The 18,811-nt window shown below is 41.1% G+C and overlaps 1 protein-coding gene across 1 annotated transcript in view; it reads right to left on the bottom strand.

The window, feature by feature from the left end:
- Positions 1-18,811, bottom strand: part of CDCA7 (cell division cycle associated 7) — a 445,263-nt gene that overhangs the window by 300,687 nt on the left and 125,765 nt on the right. The window lies entirely within an intron of this gene.

Here is an 18,811-nt window from a genome sequence, read left to right as displayed (position 1 = left end):
AAGAACTGACATCATCCAAATCCTACTGTGAACAGCCCTGAGATGCTCAGGGCAGAATTCGCTGTGACACATGGACACAGGGGCAACCTAGGCCTCACTGACAGAAGCTAAGCATGAGCACACACAGCAGAAGTGCCACAAGAGCCCTGATACCATGGATACTAGCTGCATTTGCAGAGCCTCTGCTTTGGTTCCATACAGAGAAGCATTAAATTTGATCCCTGACTTTCAGAGAGACAAGGTCTGATACATAGAGAATTCTAGAGGGCCAGCGTTGAACAGACTAACTTGCTTTTTTTAATCATGCATGTATTGTATAGATGCAGAGGAAGTTATTTTTATAAAAAGAAAGAAAAGTTCATAAGGAGAAACTTCTTTAACCAGGTAAATCCTATGTATCTTTGAGCCTCAGCTCAGATGCTTCCTCCTCCTGCAACATTTCTGCAGCCAAGATAACTCTTCCTTCAGACCTCTGTGCCTCTCCTACCCAGTCTGTGTGCTTCTATCACCCTGCTGCTCCCTGGTGACTTCTCTCCTTTGTCCTCCCATCAGGGATCACCACTGTGATCTGTGGCTTTGGATGGCTAACTCCCTGTGGCTTTGGATGGCTAACTCCCTCCCATCCGGCCATGCACCCCAGGCGAGCAGTGAGCAGGAAGACCAGGCCTGGCCAAGCCAAACACTTCATCCTGGGGCCCAAGCCCTAAATTTGTATAGGAAATAAGTTTTCTCTTCACTAGAACCTCATACTGTATGGGTGCTGCCCATGGCATCTTGTATCCTTGGACTATCTCTGAGGAAAGCAGACCTGAGAGATGGAGAGAGACACACCTGTGGATCTGATGGTCTGAACACCGGGACTATGCAGCCTTGTGAACCAGTAATTCTGTTTTTTTGCTTAAGCTGGCTGGGGTGGGGTTCTCTTGGCTACTCCATTACCCATGTGCCTGAGGGGTGATGCACACTCTCATCCAAACTATGGCCAACTAAGCCTAGGAAGAGGAAGACATACCTGGGCATGTGAGAAGGTGGGGCAATGTTAATTCTAATACCTGCAACCCCTCTGCATACTCTGACCAAGAAGCAAAATGGCAGCAGGATTTATATTCCCAGGTCCTTTTATAGCTCTGGTTGTGGGTGTGAAACTAATTGCTTATGTTTCTTTATCTAGTATTTATTAAACTGTGAGTCAACTAAATGAGCCTGTATGATTGATCCTATTTATGAACTGAACATACACCATCTGGGTAACCCAGGGTTGGAGAGCAGATGGTACTTCTGAGGACAAGAATGTTTCCTGACCTAAGAGCACAACTCTTTGCAACTGCTGTGCCCCCTGACATAGGACTGACTTGTCCCAGGTAATCTATATTTATCAATAGAGTGCTAACATTGTAAAAATAAGGCAATTACGCTCTGGTGACAGAACTAAATATTATGTCACTATATGAAGCAAATGGCATTGTTAGTCATTTCTTCAGATATGATTTGCTTTATAAAAGCTGCATTTCAAGGCATCGGAACTCAGCAGGGATTCTTTGTCAACAATCTGCCATTTCTAGCTAAATTAAGTAATCATCTGGCTACTATATTTAGAAAGCATGTGCAGGCTACAGAACGTATAGCGAGCTCAGAAATGGTGCGTTTATCTTCAGGGGACACCATTCCAAAGAAGCATCTGTTTTGAAGAGAAAATAGGCTTTCTGTTAGGACCAAGCAACTATAAGAACACTATAAAGAAGTTACTGATGCTGCCGGAAGATGCAGGTGGGTTGGATCATCCAGTTGCTAATGAAAATGTTGAAGAGTATCTTCTGGGTTTTCTTTTAAACAGAGCTCTGTTAAATAAAAATTCTTTCTTCTTCCTACCTCAATCCTAAGCAAAAATTTTAAGAGTCTCTGCCAGGATTCTTTCAGTTCCCCTCCTTCTGTAGAAAGCACTGTCTTCTCCCAGGTCAGGGACTCACTATTTTAAACCAGTAAGGCAACTTCTGTTTACTGTGCACTTACTATGTGCTAGAAATAGTAGGCATTTTACAAATATTATTTGATTCAATAAATGAGATGAAAGGGTATGTATAGCATTGATTGAGCTCGGGATCCATGTAAGTGGTCCATATTTTTGTCCCTGTTTTATAAATAAGAAAATCAAGGCTCAGAGATATAAGACATTTGCCAAACATCTCACAGAAAGCAAAACACAAGCTTGGTCTGACTCCCATGGCTGCCTCCTAAATAATTCAACCTTCTGCTGTCCTTGCCCTCCTTACAGTAATCTGTGGTCGTGAATATTCAGAGTCCTCCGGCCTTCCTTCCTTCTGCTGCTGCCTGTGGAAATGGATAAAATAGAGCAGCTCTTTCAGATGTCCTAAGCCCTCTAAAAAGAACTCACAAAGGTGTATGGAAATTAATAAAAAGGACGGGAAGAATGGCAGATGATGAGACAGAGTCTGCCCCTGCCTGATTCCAGAAGGTCAGTCCTGATTTGCTGAGTCCTGTTGGCCCTGAGGACCGGCTTCTCTTCCTGCTGGACTCCAGCCCTCTACTGTGGAAAAAAGACTTTAGGACTTTCTGCTTCTAAGAACTGCTTGCAGGAAGGAGTGAGGAGAGTGCAGACAGCCGGGGCTGGGGCTGGGGACACCGCACATCAAGTTTCCACATCAGACTTCCAGGCTTTCTTTTGTACCTGAGATCTGCTCTGTGGTCAGCAGGAGGACAGGCCTCATGACTCTCCCTTAGAGAGATGAGATGCTGGAAACTCCGCAGGGGCAGGGAAAGTGAACTTGCTAGGCACAGAATAGTGATTTCAAAAAGGCTGTTTGAAAGAAGTAGTGATAACACACAAAATATTTGTCCGGGACACAGAGAGGATCTGGAAAGCCGATACAGTGTCTGTTCAGGGGAGTAAAACATGGCAATATGATCTAGATCTGTGTGCTCTTGATTCCTGATTTAATCCCCTATGGTCAGAGAAAATACTCTTTATGATTTCTATCTATTTAAGTAGGTTGCCACTTATGTTATGGCCCCAGCACATGGTCTGCCTTGTCCAGTTAAAAAGAGTATGTATTCTGCTGCTGTTGGAGCAAATATCATGAGCATCAGTTCAATCAGATTGCTCTATAGTGATGTTCTGGTCTTTATCATTGCAGATCTTGTGTTTTTTTCTGACTTCTGAAAGCAGACTGTTGCAATGCTCAATTATAATTGTAGATTTATTTCTTTTCTTTGTTAGTTATCACTCTTTGCTTCATGAATTTTGGAGCTTTGTTATTACAGGCACACACATATGAGATTTTATGTTTTGTTGTTGTTGTTTTTTGTTTTTGTTTTGGTATCAGGGATTGAACCCAGGGATGCTTAAACACTGAGCCACATCCCCAGCCCTATTTTGTATTTTACTTAGAGACAGGGTCTCACTGAGTTGCTGAATGCCTTGTTAAATTGTGGAAGCTGGTTTTGAACTCATAATCCTCCACCTTCACCTCCCAAGCCGCTGGGCTTACAGGTGTGCCATCACACCCAGCTTTTTATGTTTTCTTGATAAATCTTTTCCTTAATCATCACAATGTCCCATTTTATCTCTGTTAAGATTCTCTATCCTGGGGTTGGGGATGTAGCTCAGTTGGTAGAGTACTTGCCTTGCATTGCACAAGGCCCTGGGTTCAATCCCCAGCACCACCAAAAAAAAAAAAAAAAAAAAAAAATCTCTCTTGGAGTTTATGCTATCCAATATTAAAAAGTCATCCCAGCATTCTTATGATTGATTTTTGGATATTAGATCTTTTTCCCTACTTTAACCCTTAACCATTCTCGTTATGGTCAAAATGGTTTTCTTATAGAAACCATACACTTGCTCTTTTTTTTTTTTTAATCAGGTCTGACAATCTCTGCTTTAAGTGGAGTGTTCAAATCATCTAATTATTAATATTTTTGAAATAAATATTAAAATTAGGAAAATCCATTCTTTTAACCTACTGAACATTCACTACTTCTAGAACTCTTGATTTCTTTACTTGATCCAAGTTTCCATCAGGCACCATTTTCCTTCCACCTGAAGAATTTCCTCAACATTTCTTTCTTTTTTTAAAAATATTTTTTGGTTGTAGATGAACACAATATCTTTATTTTATTTTTATGTGGTGCTGAGGATCGAACCCAGTGCCTCCAATGGGCTAGGCAAGTGCTCTACCACTGAGCCACAACCCCAGCCCCATCCTTCAACATTTCTTACAGTAAACCCATTAGCAATGAATCCCCTCTGCTAATAAAATAAAATAAAATAAGTTTTCTTTTCACATTTAATTTTGAAGGAAAATTTTACTGGCTATAAAATTCTAAGTGGAGTAGTTTTTTGCTTGTTTTCCCAGCACTTTAGAGAAATCATTCTAGGGGCTGGGGTTGTAGCTCAGCAGTAGAGCGCTCACCTAGAAGGTTCAATCCTCAGTATCACATAAAAATGAATAAATAAAATAAAGCTATTGTGTCCAACTACAACTTAAATAAGTAAATAATTTTTTTAAAAAAAGAGAGAGATAAGCCATTCTATCTTCTATCTTGTATCATTTCTGAAAAAAAAAATCTCTGGAATGTCTTAGTTTTGTTCATTATATGTAAATCTCTGTTCTCTGTGTGCTTTTAAGTTTTCCTCATAATCACTGGTTTTCAAGAATTTGTGATATGCTGTGGTGTGTGTGGGTGTGTGGGTGTCTGTTTCTCCTGCTTAAAGTTCATTGAGCTTCTTTTATCTAAGAGCTAGGAATTTTCATTGAATTATTTCTTCCCTTCTTTTCTCTCCTCTTCTTTTGGGACTATAATTACACATATAGTTAGTTACAGGTCACTCACTTTCTTGTGTCTTCACATTTGCTGATCTTTTGTTCTTCGGTGCATAACCTTTTGTTAATTTCATCCAGTAAAATATTCTTTTCATTTATATACTTTTAATCTCTAGAAGTTCTCTTTGACTCTTTTTATCTTCAATTTTTTTCTATTCATCAGAATCATGCTTTTTCTTGAGTTGCCTAGACATACTTCTCTCTCTCCCTCTATTTGATTATAGTTTTCTTGTAGTTTCTTCTCAAATTTTTCATTTGTACTTTTTAGTTATACATGACAGTAGAGTATATTTTGACATATCATACATACATGGAGCATAACATCCCATTTTTGAGGTTGTACATGATGTGGAGTTACATTGGTCATGTATTCACATATGAACATGGAAAGTTATGGATGATTCATTCTACTGTCTTTCCTATTCCATGGACATATTTCTAATAACTATTTTAACATCCTTTTTTGCTGGTTCTCTCTGTAGAACTAGCCTGTACCAATTGACTGATTATTTCTCCTGGTTATGGGTTACATTTTTCTGCTTTGTAGTATGTCTTGTGATTTTTTTTTTTATTCTAGACATTATGAATGTTATATTGTTGAGTGTCTGGATTTTTGCTTGTTTGTTTTCCTTTAAAGGGTATTAAGCTTTGTTTTTTTGGTGAGCAATTAACTACTTGCTTTTTCAACTTGATCCCTTCTAGGCCTGTTTTCTTAGCTGTTATATCAGTTACCTGGTGTAGTTTCATTCCAAGGGTTGTTCACCTTCCTCTTAAGGCATGATCCCCTGCAGTGTCCACCCATGAGAACTTTCTCCTCTGAATGCTTAGAGTTTAATAGAAAAGTCCCTGATTGTACTTTTCCCTGCCTCATGGAGCTTAATGTCATACATGCACAGCCTAATACTCAGCAAAGATTGGAGGGGGTTTTTCGTGGTGATTTATGGGGCTCTGTTTCTATATAGTACCCTTCTCTTCAGAATTCTGACCCATATCTTGTAGGCTCCTCAGTTCAGGAAGCCCATGTTACTCTGCTTGAGATTCCCCTTCCCACACTGGTCTGGAAAGTGCCTAAAGAAGAAATCTGTACAATAGTGGGGCCCACCTGCTTTGTTTTTCTTTTCTCAGGAATCACAGTCCTGAACTGCCTCTGTCCAGTGTCTGAAGACAGTTATTTCATACAATTTGTCCAGTTTTCTAGGTTTTTGTGGTAGACTTGATCCCTGTGACTCCATCCTGGAAAGAAACAGAAATCTAGGGAATTTATTAAAATTTGAAAGTTACTCTTCCATTTCTCAAAAGTATTTATTTGGCCATGCAACACTTCTTATAGAATATTCATCAATATTTTTAGGAATTTGTATTCTTGAAATAAATATATTTTGGAAAACTTTCGGGAACATGATCCTGGGGCAGATATGGGAATATATAGGCTGTCAGGGAGATGGATTGTATGGACCTCACACATTCCTCATAGAGTTGATTTTTCTCCGAAGGATTCATTTTTTCAGTAAGGTTGCTTTGGTCTATCAAATTCATGATGATTTAGTTTTTTTATTTGTGCTTTGTTATTACTTATATTGATCCCATATTGGTTGAATAATTTAGTTACCAAGGGAAATGCTGTTGCAGAATTCCTCCCAATATTTTAAGCACCAAATCAATGCCATTAATAGATGTCTCATTCAATATTTGAAGCCTCCAGTTACTTGACTAGTGGTGGTGGTGGTGGTGGGGTTGTTCTCCGCAAATATGTTAAAGACTAGTCAGATATGCTTGAATGGGAAGGTCACATTCTTTTCCATGGGGTGGAATATGGAAGCTATGTCATATGTAGTCATGGTTACTACTTCTAGTTCTGAGTGTCTGAGGTCTCCAAGACACCCCAGGCTCCATTGAGGCTGAAAGGTAATTGCCTGTCAGAACTCAGGGCCTACCCTGTTGCCTTCCCTTGGTCACAATTTTCAACTTTGCATTAACAACAATAACAATTCAAAAACAATAAGAGTTCTTCAATAGTAAGCCAGACTCTCAGAATATAGGCAAGGAGAGACTGGGATATGATTTGTTAACGCCATGGGAACCTTTAGTTCAATTTAGTATTTATTGAACATATAATACATGCAAGCTAAAATATCTTTAGAAATCTTCTCAATGGCTGATTTCCCCCAATTAAGTGAAAACCAGCAAATGCAATCAGGCCAGCTCCTCGTGGGATATGTTTGCCTTCCCTAGCCAGAAACTTTATTTTTCTTTTTAAGAAAAATATTTGTTTCTGCGATTTGTTAACTGATGCTCTGTCTTGTAGAAAGTCTGCAAGTGAGATCCACCCCAAATACCAAGTATTAACACATGAGTGAACCACTCAAGTTAAAATTAACCCAGCTGCAGTGTGATTTGTAGAGAAGATCAAAGGAAGCAGAGGAAAGAGGAAAACAAGCCCAGATCAATGAAATGAATTAAAAACCAATGACTTAAGAAGGGATGTAAGACAGAGAAATGAGATCCAAGATTTATCTCAACATGGGTTAGTGTGGGTGTGAGTGTGCCGAAGTTATCCAAGTATGTCCATGAGAGGAAAAAGAAAAAAAACAAAATCAAAAACACTTCCCCACCTCACTAGTAGCTTTATGACTACTGATTTTCTCTTAAATTGAAAAACAGTAACTGTGATTTCAGGTAGAATGAGACTTACGTACATAAACAGCACAGAAAATACCTGTAAACTCTTTATGAATCCAAAATTTCCTCATGTATATTTTTGGAAGCCTCGTTTTATCAGATGTAGGTGTCAGGAACCTAGTAAGTACTTCACAAATATCTGTTCATTGTATGAATACATGTTACTGACAATAATCCAATAGACCATGTAACTATACATCAAGTCCACAGAAGCACACTCTCTTGGTGACATAGATCTCATATGTCTTCAACTACTTAAAACAAAAACAAAATCCTCCTATTATGCAATATTACCACTTTTCTTAGAAAATCTGAAAAAATTACCCAAGGTTCAAAATAAAAGTATGGCAGAATCGACTAGGATTTAACGAGTGTGTATAAAATATTGCTCTTCCACTTGCTTTCCCCTGACCCTGCTGGAAGCATTGTTCACTGCTCACATAGGTACATGCGGTGGTCTTGCACACTGGATGCGTGGAAAACTGGCCTTGGTGTGGAACTGGAGCTGCTGTTGCTAGAAGCTGTTATTTGTGGTTTACCATTGCACTGTGGACTACACATTGCCTCTGTTCAACGCTGTCACCGTTACCACTCATCATCCTGCCATCTTTTACTTCTTCTCTTGACATTTTCCCCAATTCAATGTGTAATAGCTAACATGTGCCTCAGTGTGCACACAGCCAGCCTTCACACCTGATTCCAATTACCCCTCTGAACGGTGGCTGTGAAGGCCTCCACTTGACACCTTCTTCCCATGTGACGCCTGACACTTAGGTCTGCCATTCACAGACTTCCTTGGTGATCCAACTGTAAAGATCAATCAGTACAAAGTTGCATGTGTGTTGGTGAAACTGCTGCAGACGCTGATTGCAGAAGTGAATGCAAACCTTCTGGGTAGCATCCTATCCCTGTCAGAAAAGCTAATTCAGTATTTCTGATAAAATATTGATTGGTTTCAGGGTTTTTCTACATATCCAATGTCAATAATTCTCACATGGCTTAAGAATCAGCAATGCAAATTAGTAATGCAAATTCTTTTTTGCAGGGGGAGTACCGGGGATTGAACTCATCACTGAGCCACATCCCCAGCCCTATTTTATATTTTATTTAGAGTCAGGGTTTCACTGAGTTGCATAGCAACTCGCTAAATTGCTAAGGCTGGCTTTGAACTTGCAATCCTCCTGCCTCAGCCTCCTGAGCCGCTGGGATTACAAACATGCGCCACCAAGCCTGGCAGGAATGCAAATACTGAGACTCCATTATCAGAGATTCTAACAGGCACTACATGGGGCCCAGCAACATGCCCTTTGAATACCACCTCCAGGCAGTGCAGGGTTATGCTTTGAGAAACGCTGATGTCTGCACAACCTCAGAAGTTAACAAATGTCCCATGGAGCTACTGCATCTGTAAGTTCTATTTTCAAAAGTGCATTTTAGAAGTAAACAAACTCTGGCTTTTATCAACAGATATCAATGTCTGAATGAACTACCACTTCAACTTTTCTACCTTTGAAATGCAATATTCCCAAAGAGGATCACTAGCACTTCTACATGATGGTTTGACCTTGACAAAATATGTTGTGGCTCAGACAGCAAGCCCCAGAATAAGACGACATGTTCTAACTAAGTCAGGAGGCACCTGAGCAGAGAGAGAAATGGATTTATTTTTCAATCTAAACAAAATCTGGAACTCACCCCCATTTTATTTGTACCTCACCATCATCATGGAAGCTTCGTCAAAACTGTCAAATATTAGAAAGAGATACACTTGACCTAGAGTGAAGTACCAGGAATTTTTAAACATTTAACTCCTAGTGTGTATTAGTATGAAACTAAGTTGAGCAGAACCCATTAATGTCACAGTGATCGGTTACCAATGGAAATAAATAATTCATGATGAAGGGAATTAGTCTAATTAGCAGGCAGTTTGAGTCCTTTGATAAAACCCAGCTCTAATTCCGTGAAGGGCAGGAAGTGCTGTCATCAGTCAGCCCTGAAAAGATTAGCATCTATTATGAATGAGGTTCGTCACCCTAGCGAAGTCATGTGTGTCCTGGAGACAAACTTAATATGTTCCAGAATGGGACACAGTTTGTCTCACCAACACATCACGATTCCTACCAGGCTATTGTATGTAATAACAAGCAAAGATCAGCGCTCTGTCCTATGATTCGCTCCCCTGTCCATCATTCTGACAACTGCGCAAATACATTTTCCATGCAAAGTAGGGAATGTGCCCTGAATACTTGTAAAATTGCACAAGATGTCAAAGAAAATATGTGTTACTTTCTCACTCACCAAAACAAACACACAGAACCAAATGTCAGCCCTGAAACTGACGGTTTCAAAGATGGTGGGCAATAGAGTATGTCAGGCTTCGTGTACACACATTTCATTTTAAAAACTGTTGTCAGCTCTCCCGGGAAATTTGCTTCCCTACTTATCTCTCTCCAGATATTGAAGTTACAAGATCAATCATAGGCTTCCAGCTTCTGCAACTGCACATAAGTGGAGATGAGTGTCCTAGGCAAAGTAACTTCTGGAATTTCAAACTAATATCTAAGGGCAACGAGAAAAAGTTGTTTTGTTTTTCATTACAGCACATAAATGACTTAGATCGTTGGGATGGCTCAGCTCTAGGAAGATTTATAGTTTCTGAATCATCTCTGGCCTGGTGTGTCTAAAAAAGACGTTGACTGCTCCACACTGTGCAAGCCCCACATTATTTTGCAGCCCACAAGCTGACGCGGCGTCAGCTGTGTTTCCATTTTTACTTATGAGCCTTTTGAAATTACATGTTTCCATTTTGCAATTTGATGTAATAATGAAGAAACTCCAAATTTGTAAGTTATTGTATTGCTTGTTTTTATTGTGTAAAATTAATTGCTTCATTTATTTATGTCATTAAGAAGGGGGGTACCAGTTTGCACATTTTGTCATTTGCTGTAATAATTAACATGCCAATAACACCACAGAAGCCTTGGAAACGGGACGGATCATGCCCGAATGTCTGAACAGCATGCAACATGGCAACCCTTGCAGGTTGGAAGGGCTGCTTCCCCAGAGTGCAGGGAGGATAACATCACGTGGGTATTAATAATCCTGACGAGAGCGTACTGACGTATGGAAATGAGACTGTTTGGCCAATACAAGAGGTAGTTTTTATAGAAACAAATGGCATAGTTCACAAAAATTATAATCTGGCTGTCTAAACATAGTGGAAGCAGGCATTGACACTGTAGCCTTCCATGAGCACCACAAACTTGGTGTCGACGTCTTGCTTAGGTTTGAAAAGACAACTCCATAAATTGTTGGTACAAATTCTTTGAAAGTCTAAGTTACTCCTAGGGGTTAAATAATGGATATATATCCTTTTCAATATATCTACAAATTAGAAAGCTAAATCAGAATCTCACAGCTTTGAATTTTCGGTATTCAGCATCAGATCAGGCTTGCAGGGAAGGGTGGGAAAATGTCACAGATCAGCATTGAGTCCTTACCTGCTGTGATGAACAGTTCTGTGTGTGTATATATATATCACTTGAAAACAGGAGCTAGGTATCATTCATCTTTATATCTCCTCTTGTCCCACCAGTTTTAAACTATAAGAGAAATCTAGTTGGTACTAAATGAACATTGATGCAATGAATAAACTAAGCAAGGCAGAGCAACCCAATCAAGTATTCCTTTATATTCCTAGTCTGAGAAGATGGCAAAATAAACCACAGATGACAAACCATATGCATATCTTTGAATACACCTGTTGCCCATTGTCTCACGATATTGTAATGATGGGTCCTTGTAGCTGTAAGATCCAATTGTAAAGACCTGAGTGCAAAGTCGTGTTCTGAGAGTGTCCATCAGCTGAGCTTAATTCTCATGTTCAAGATTGCCCTGGGGTCCAGATGGGAGCTCTGGCTCCATGGAGAAGACCAAGACCCTAGCCACTTTCATATGTCCATGCACAGAGACCCATTAGAGGCTGCAGGTATTTTGAGGGCATTATGCAACAATTTTTTTTCCAGAATCCAGAACTTTAATCTAAGTCTCACACCTCCTTAGAACTCAGCTCTATTTAGCTGATTTATATTTTAAGACAACACTATACCTTAGTACTATATTGATCATTCAAAGACTATGGAGAAGCTGGCCACTTGAATTCAGTAAAAATTGCTAATTTCGATTAATTGGGAAATCTCTGAATTAATACAGAATATGAAATACAGAATGTATATTTTTAAAATCAAAGTTGTATTCCTTTCAAATAGCATGCATTTGTCTGAATGGGCTATAAGAATTCTGAGAGTGTCCACATTAAAAACCTGTAAATTGCCAGGTGTGGTGCCATATGCCTGTAATCCCAGCGGCTTAGGAGGTTGAGTCAGGGAGGACTGAGAATTCAAGGCCAGCCTCAGAAATTTAGCAAGAACCTATGCAACTCGGCAAGACCCTGTCTCTAAATAAAATATTAAAAATGGCTGGAGATGTGACTCAGTGGTTAAGTACCTCTGGATTCAATCCCCAGTATCAAAAACAAAATAAAATCTGTAATGCTGATATGGAATTATTAGCATGTCATTTGCTTGTAAATAATAATTTTTAAATAGTGTGTTTTAACTGAGGGGGTGTGGTGAAAGCTGCAGACCTTCTTTTCCAGAAAAACACACAAATACCCACACAAATAAAATCTGTGCACAATTTCTTCAAGATATCTAAAGTGTTCTTTAATTGTCTTTTGGGGTCTATTTTTATTTTGTTTAGACAGATATTTCTTTGAAGAAAAAAAGTATGTTTCAGACAGAACAAATACTAAAGAAAAACTACCAATGATGTATAATGGGATCCCCAATTTGTCCATTTTTAATTTTTATCTCCCACTTTTCTATTTCTATAATTCTGATTTGCCCCCCGCTGAGAGGTTCTGAATTCACCCTATCTTATAAAAGATAACTCCAACGTCAGAATGCATGTAATAGGTTCTTTCAGTGATACAAGATGGAGAGGGATATTTTTCAAGACTAACAATTGCCATTATTATATATGATGACAGATTCAGATAATTGCTTCCCCAATTATCAGTTTCCCCCTTCTTTCTTGCTAACATAACCTGTATTTTATTTGAGGGTGAATAAAAGCGCTCGGTCCTGCAGCCTCTCTTACTACTAGAGGCGGCTATCAAATCATGGCAGTGAAAGCTTCTGGGAGGAAGACCTTGAAGTGATCTTTCCAAGGGCTCAGTGGTTTGCTCATTTCTTCCTTTCCCCCTTTGCCTGGAATATGATGACAATGACCTGACAACCATGAAACCAAAAGCCACAGACTAAAGATGGCCTCGTGGAAATACAGCTGAGGAATGGGCAATCGTGACACTGGTTCTGAACTGGTTTACCTCCAGATTTCACATTACATGAGAAAAATAAAACCCCTGTTTTACTGAAGCTACTGTTTGGTAGGATTTTCCTCTATTGGCTGCTGGACCTATATATATCCTAACCCGTATATCCACATTCCCCCAACCTGCTACCATTAAGCTGGGTTCCACTGACTCTTAGCCAGGATTCTCTAACTTCAGTGTGTATATCAATCACCTGAGAATTGGATGAAAAGAGCCTGTCTTTCTAGGTTCCCAAGTGAGACCGATTCTGTAGATCTATGGTCCAGTCAGGGTAGTGAGAAGATGCAAAAATTGAATGCAAATTTCATCCATATGTGTTCTGGAGAGAGAGCCCATTGTTTTCATCAGACAAGCCAGTCAGACGAGACGATTTAAAGCAGATATTGCATGGAATTAATTGACAACCAAAGAAAAAGATCAGATGACTACAACGGTCAATTCCTAATGAACTGGCTCTTCTCCATTTGCCTCCACTCTCAGTGTTCTGGGCTTTGGGGAGCTGTATCGCCTGGACTTTCTCATCAGCTCATTCTGGGTTGGGTTTGACCAACAGAGGCACCAGGAGGGGATCTAAATGTGGAGGGTGTAACTCAGAGGTAGAGCCCCTGCCTGGCATGTGTGAGGGCCCTGGGTTCCATCCTTGGCACTGCAATAAATAAATAAATAAATAAATAAATAAATAAATAAATAAAGGAGAAGGAGAAGAAGGAGGAAGTGAAAGAGGAGGAAGAAGAGGAAGAGGAGTGAAGGAGGAGCAAGAGGGGGAGGACCCTGGAGAAGAGAGAGGTGGTGTTTCTTTCCTCCACTACCCCCTTGCCTTGGGCCAGGTCTTTGGCACTAACAATGTAACAACGACCCTCCACAACTACAGCCCTATCAGTCAGCTCCTGCTCTTTTTGGACTCTGCTAATGATGTCCTTCCCCTCTTCTTCAGCTTAACAAGTAGTTCCTACTGTTGCTGGTCTCCGAATGCCTCGACATCCCCCAATACAGGATGTTGGCATAGCAACCGCCTTCTGGGTCACCAGGACAGTGGCCACCTACCAGGACCCAGTTTAGATTTCTTTGTCTGCAAACAGGCGTATCACTATCATGCTGGTCTGTCTTCTAAGACCCCATCTTTGGTTTGCTAGAATCACCTCAGGGATGAGGTCGGAAATGAGTTAGCAGCCCTCTGCTGCCACTGTCCAGGGACAATGTCCACCCTCAGTCTCCCTTCAACACAATTTATCACCTATAACATGAAAAAGGTAATAATAACCAGATCCTTAGCAGAGCCTCACATTTCCTTTCCAAGCTCATTTCCAACCTCTCCTCCGTTCACATCCTTCCTGGGTTCACACTGACCTACTTAAGGTTTCCTAAACACATCTTACTGTTCCAAGCCTCTCAACATGTTTACTTGCTATTCCTTCTTCCCATAAGGGGACTCTCCCTCTTTGGTTACCCAGAAGATTTCTACTTTCACTTTTAGATCCTAACCAAGTGTCCCTCTGAGGGACAGTTAGTTCAGCCATCCTCTCCACCCTCGGTGGCTTCAGGACATTCTGCACAGGGCTGCTTCTAACCATGCTCAGTATGTTGTCATTTGTTTCTTTTTAAGTCTGTCTTCTCCTTTGCCTGTACACACTGAGAACATAACCACACCTTATTCCTCTCCATCTCCCCAATGTCTGACACACATCAGTGCCGTTTAAACATGGGAGGAGGCAGAGGGTAAAGAGAGAGGAATAACTTATGAAGGTTCACCTCAAATTTATCAGCCTTTGGAAGCAACAGTAGCAGCACACACTCTCATCTGCCAAGAATCTTTATGCTTCCATTAAGTTTCCTCTGTGGCCTGGAATAGTCAGGACTGACCCTTAGCCAGGCAAGTTGCAGCTCTATGACAAGAAATCTGACAGCAGGCCTGAGTAAACACTCAAGCGCAACCCATTGACACCATTCTTCTAGAAACACATTGAATAATCTAGAGTTTGTTTTTGTTTTTGTTTTCCACAATAATTATTTCTTTCTTTTCTTTTCTTTCTTTTTTTTTTTTTTTTGTACCGGGGATTGAACTCAGGGGCACTCAACCACTGAGCCACATCCCCAGCTCTATTTTGTATTTTATTTAGAGACAGGGTCTCACTGAGTTGCTTAGCTCTTTGTTTTTTTATTTAATTTTATTTTTGCATTATAATTTAATGCTTCACTTTTTGCTGAGGCTCTCTTTGAACCTGCAATCCTCTTGACTCAGCCTCCCCAGCCACTGGGATTACAGGGGTGTGCCACTACACCCGGCTCCACAATAATTATTTCTTACCTTGACATAATATTTATTTTTCTCAAGTCCCTGACTAAAATATAAACTGATGAGAATAGGAAAAAACTATGGGTGTCTTATGGAAATTCATTTAGTATTCACAATAGTGCTCTAAAAGATAGCCAGAGAGGATGAAATCGCTTTAATAATTGCCATCTTCTCTCCCTCCCTGCCAATAACCCAGTGTCTCCATCCTTACTTTCATACTTCCAAGCTTGACCCATATGTGCCATGTCTTTATGAGCCAAACATAACAACTCTAATATCCATCAGCCTTATTCTGCATCTCCTTTGTCTCTCCCTGCCGCTTCATGTCCCCTGCAAGATCTCCAACAACAATAAAGCAATGTGTTGCCACAGCTAAGGACATGCCAAGCGACATTCACAGCTAAATCCGCATTACTTACAGCAAAAGCTTTTGTTCATCTCTACGAAGTGTCTGTAAGGGCCCCTAGTGACTCGGACCCCACTGGCTATTAATCATGTTGTTTTGTATCATTCTTCCTGTTGTGCAAAGCAATGTAAGTGACATCTGTCTCAAAGCTGACTGTCAATATCTTCTTTAGAACCTGCCGCCTTGGCTGGTGAGCAAGTGTCAGATTCCCCAAAGTGCCACTACCAAGTGAACGAGTCTTTTACCCAGACTCTTCTACTAGAGCACAAATCATACTTGAACTTTAGAGTTCTGCGACTCAAGAATGGTGCCCTCTTGGTCTTGAAACTGGATGATTGCTTCCCCATGATCTTAGAGGTACATTTTTCCCCTCTGGACAGCCATTAAATAGGAAAGGGTCGCGGTTGTTTCCCATTTCTCAAATGCCCCCATTTACCGGCAACTCAGTTCCAAGAGCATTTTATCCTGCCCCCTGGGGAATGTTGGACTCTGACCATTTAGAAATAATCTTACTTTGACATTAACATCATGTTAGAAGAGTAGGAATTTTCCCATCGTTCTAAATACTGAATGGAATGAATTCTGTAAAGGACTTTATTTGGGCTCAAGATGAAAAAGAATCCTGCCATCCAGGTTTGTGTGAAGCTTATGAACTAGTGAAAGAGAGAATGGGGAAGAGGCTGTGCTTTTGTGCTCTTTGGGTGTTTCTCACCTGGTCTCATTTTTTGGACTTGGACTAGGTATGGCAGCCAGCTGTTGCCCAGTATCACTTATACCTTTCTATCCCAAAGATCTGGAACATCTATGTTTCGACGGGATTGTGACCACCTAGGAAAAAGCCAACCTGGTTATATTCCCCATCCTCTTTTTCAGGGAAAGATGGCCATGTGTGGACGTTCTGGCCAATGTGAAGGGAGAGAAGTCGATGAATGGGATTTAGAGTAGCCCTTAAGAAGAGGAGCATGGCCTTTCTCCTTCCTTCCTGATGGCTGGATGTGTGGTGGCTGTCTATCCTAGGCCACACCAGTGACTTTAGCACACTACGCAAAGGTAGTGTGTCACACAATGAGATAGAAGGGCATTTTTTGAAGGGTGCAGGAAAATGATCCAAGAATTGAGACCCTGAAGATCCAGCATCCCAAGAAACAAGGGGCCCTAGAGATGCCATGGCTTTTCACAAATTGCATGTGTCCCAGAGGCCCTTTAGGGGTTCTCTAGCAGCTATGATTGGATGTGTCCTCACTGACCGCTGTTCAGGGTCCTAGATATGCCCCAGTAGCCCCCAGCTACAGCCTCCCTCTGGTAAGTGATAAAAGCATTACCCAACGCATCCTGCACCTCCCAGTCATTGCTATTGGGTAGGGTGGTAGCTCTCTGCCAGTGGCTACCATTCCTGACAAACAGCTGACGGCAATAGGAATGGTCCACTTCTGTGTTGAATGTGTGTTAACCCTGTAGAGCTGAGCAGGCATCCTTTTACCTGTTTCCCAGGCCAGACACTCCTGGATGCCTTCCCTGAAACACTCAGCCCACGATCTGCTTCCTTCAGTGTTTTGATGACCAAATAAGCAGAAAGTTGAATGCCCTCAGTGGCCAAGGAGGGAGCAGGATTGGGAGGAGACACTGAGCTGTGATGTAGGCATGAGACGTCCCTTAGTCATCAAGAGCTCCAAAGATGGTTGGCTCTTCAGAGTTGTCCCAAATGGAACTGGAGGACTAGGGCTTTCTTTGCCTATGTTGACCTATCCTTGGTTACAGGCTGACCCTGGAAAGTGCTCTGCCTTGGGCTTGGCAGTATTCTTATGCAGAGGGCTCACAGGTGGGACTGTCCAGGTGTTCCTTATTCTTGAAGGGGGATCTGGGTGGTGCATTACTCTTTCCACCACAATCTGCCCTCCAGAGGTTCCCAAGGAGCTGAAGAAAGGCTTCTCCTGGTCTTCAGAAGTGGCAGACACCATCCCATTCCAGCCAGTAAATATTCACCCCTCTTTTGTGCTTTCAAAAATCTCAATTTTATTTACCCTCAGGCAATCAGCCATGACCTTGGGAGTGGAGGTTTGGAGCAGGTAGGCCCTATCCCACTATTCATAGCATCCATTCTTATGAAAGATGGTTTGAACATGGTAAAAGAACACAATTCTGGACAATGAGGCTTGAAGGGAGGTTTGCTATGGGCTTCTGAGAAAGTTTCCTTCACTCTTAAGAACACAAGGCAACGTTCTTTCTTCTGTATCTTCTCTTTCTCTGTTCAGTGTTATTATGTCTACATTTGATGGCTGGAACGGCAGCAACCATCTTATGACCATAAAAATAGATGCTTCAAGATGAAAGCCAAACAGCAAAACATTAAGAAGGAAAGAACCTGGATCTCTGGTGCTGCTGCATTCCTCCACCATGGAATTGCCTCTTCTTGATGTCCTACTATATGAGGTAATAAAGGTTCTCACCTTTAAGCCACTCTGTTTTTAAAATTATATGCAACTGAAACATCTCAACAAATTTGGTGCTCAATCAATAGTTGAATGAATTAATGCAAAGGAGCTCAACCACCTCAGGTGAGACAGAGTGGCGCAGACTTCCTTTCATTTTGTTTTCTCATTCTTCTCTGTGTGGATGTAGAGAAAAGGGGTCTAGGGGAGAGAAAGAGGCAGAACCAGGACTTGAATTTAGGAAGAGGGAGTCTGGTTGTTTATAGTAGGCATGGATTTAGAAAGTCTCCATAAAGGCATATGGAAAATGTATGTCCAAAGTGTGGCCCAGCTGCTCTGGCGTGGGTGGTGGTACCAGCGGAGGATGTGAATCACACCTCAAAAAAGCAAAACAACAATAAAGCCTCAACCATGATGCTGCACACTTCATATGACTTAGAAATAGCCCCACATTTGACAATCACTAAAACTCACACCAGCTACTTTGTCTTTCATTCTATAATTAAGCAGGATTCCTTTCCTTGGGTTTGGAGCCTGCAAGAACTCCATCTTTTGACTAATTCACCTTCACGTAAGTGCTATGTCTTGATGTATTACAGCGATGGGCTGTACCATGCTAGTAATCCATCATCACAGTCAGCAGTTGCTGGGCTCCCAGAATAGAGAAACTGGGCCAGCTGTTGTTCTGACACCCGGGAGCTATGCATCACCAAGCTTAGAGCTCCAATGATCTATTACCCCAAGATGGCCCTGGCCAGAATAGAGACAGTC

Source organism: Spermophilus citellus (genome assembly GCF_964194105.1).
Source record: "Spermophilus citellus genome assembly, chromosome: 11".
Classification (NCBI taxonomy): Eukaryota; Metazoa; Chordata; class Mammalia; order Rodentia; family Sciuridae; genus Spermophilus; species Spermophilus citellus.
This window is presented reverse-complemented; position numbering and strand designations above follow the sequence as displayed.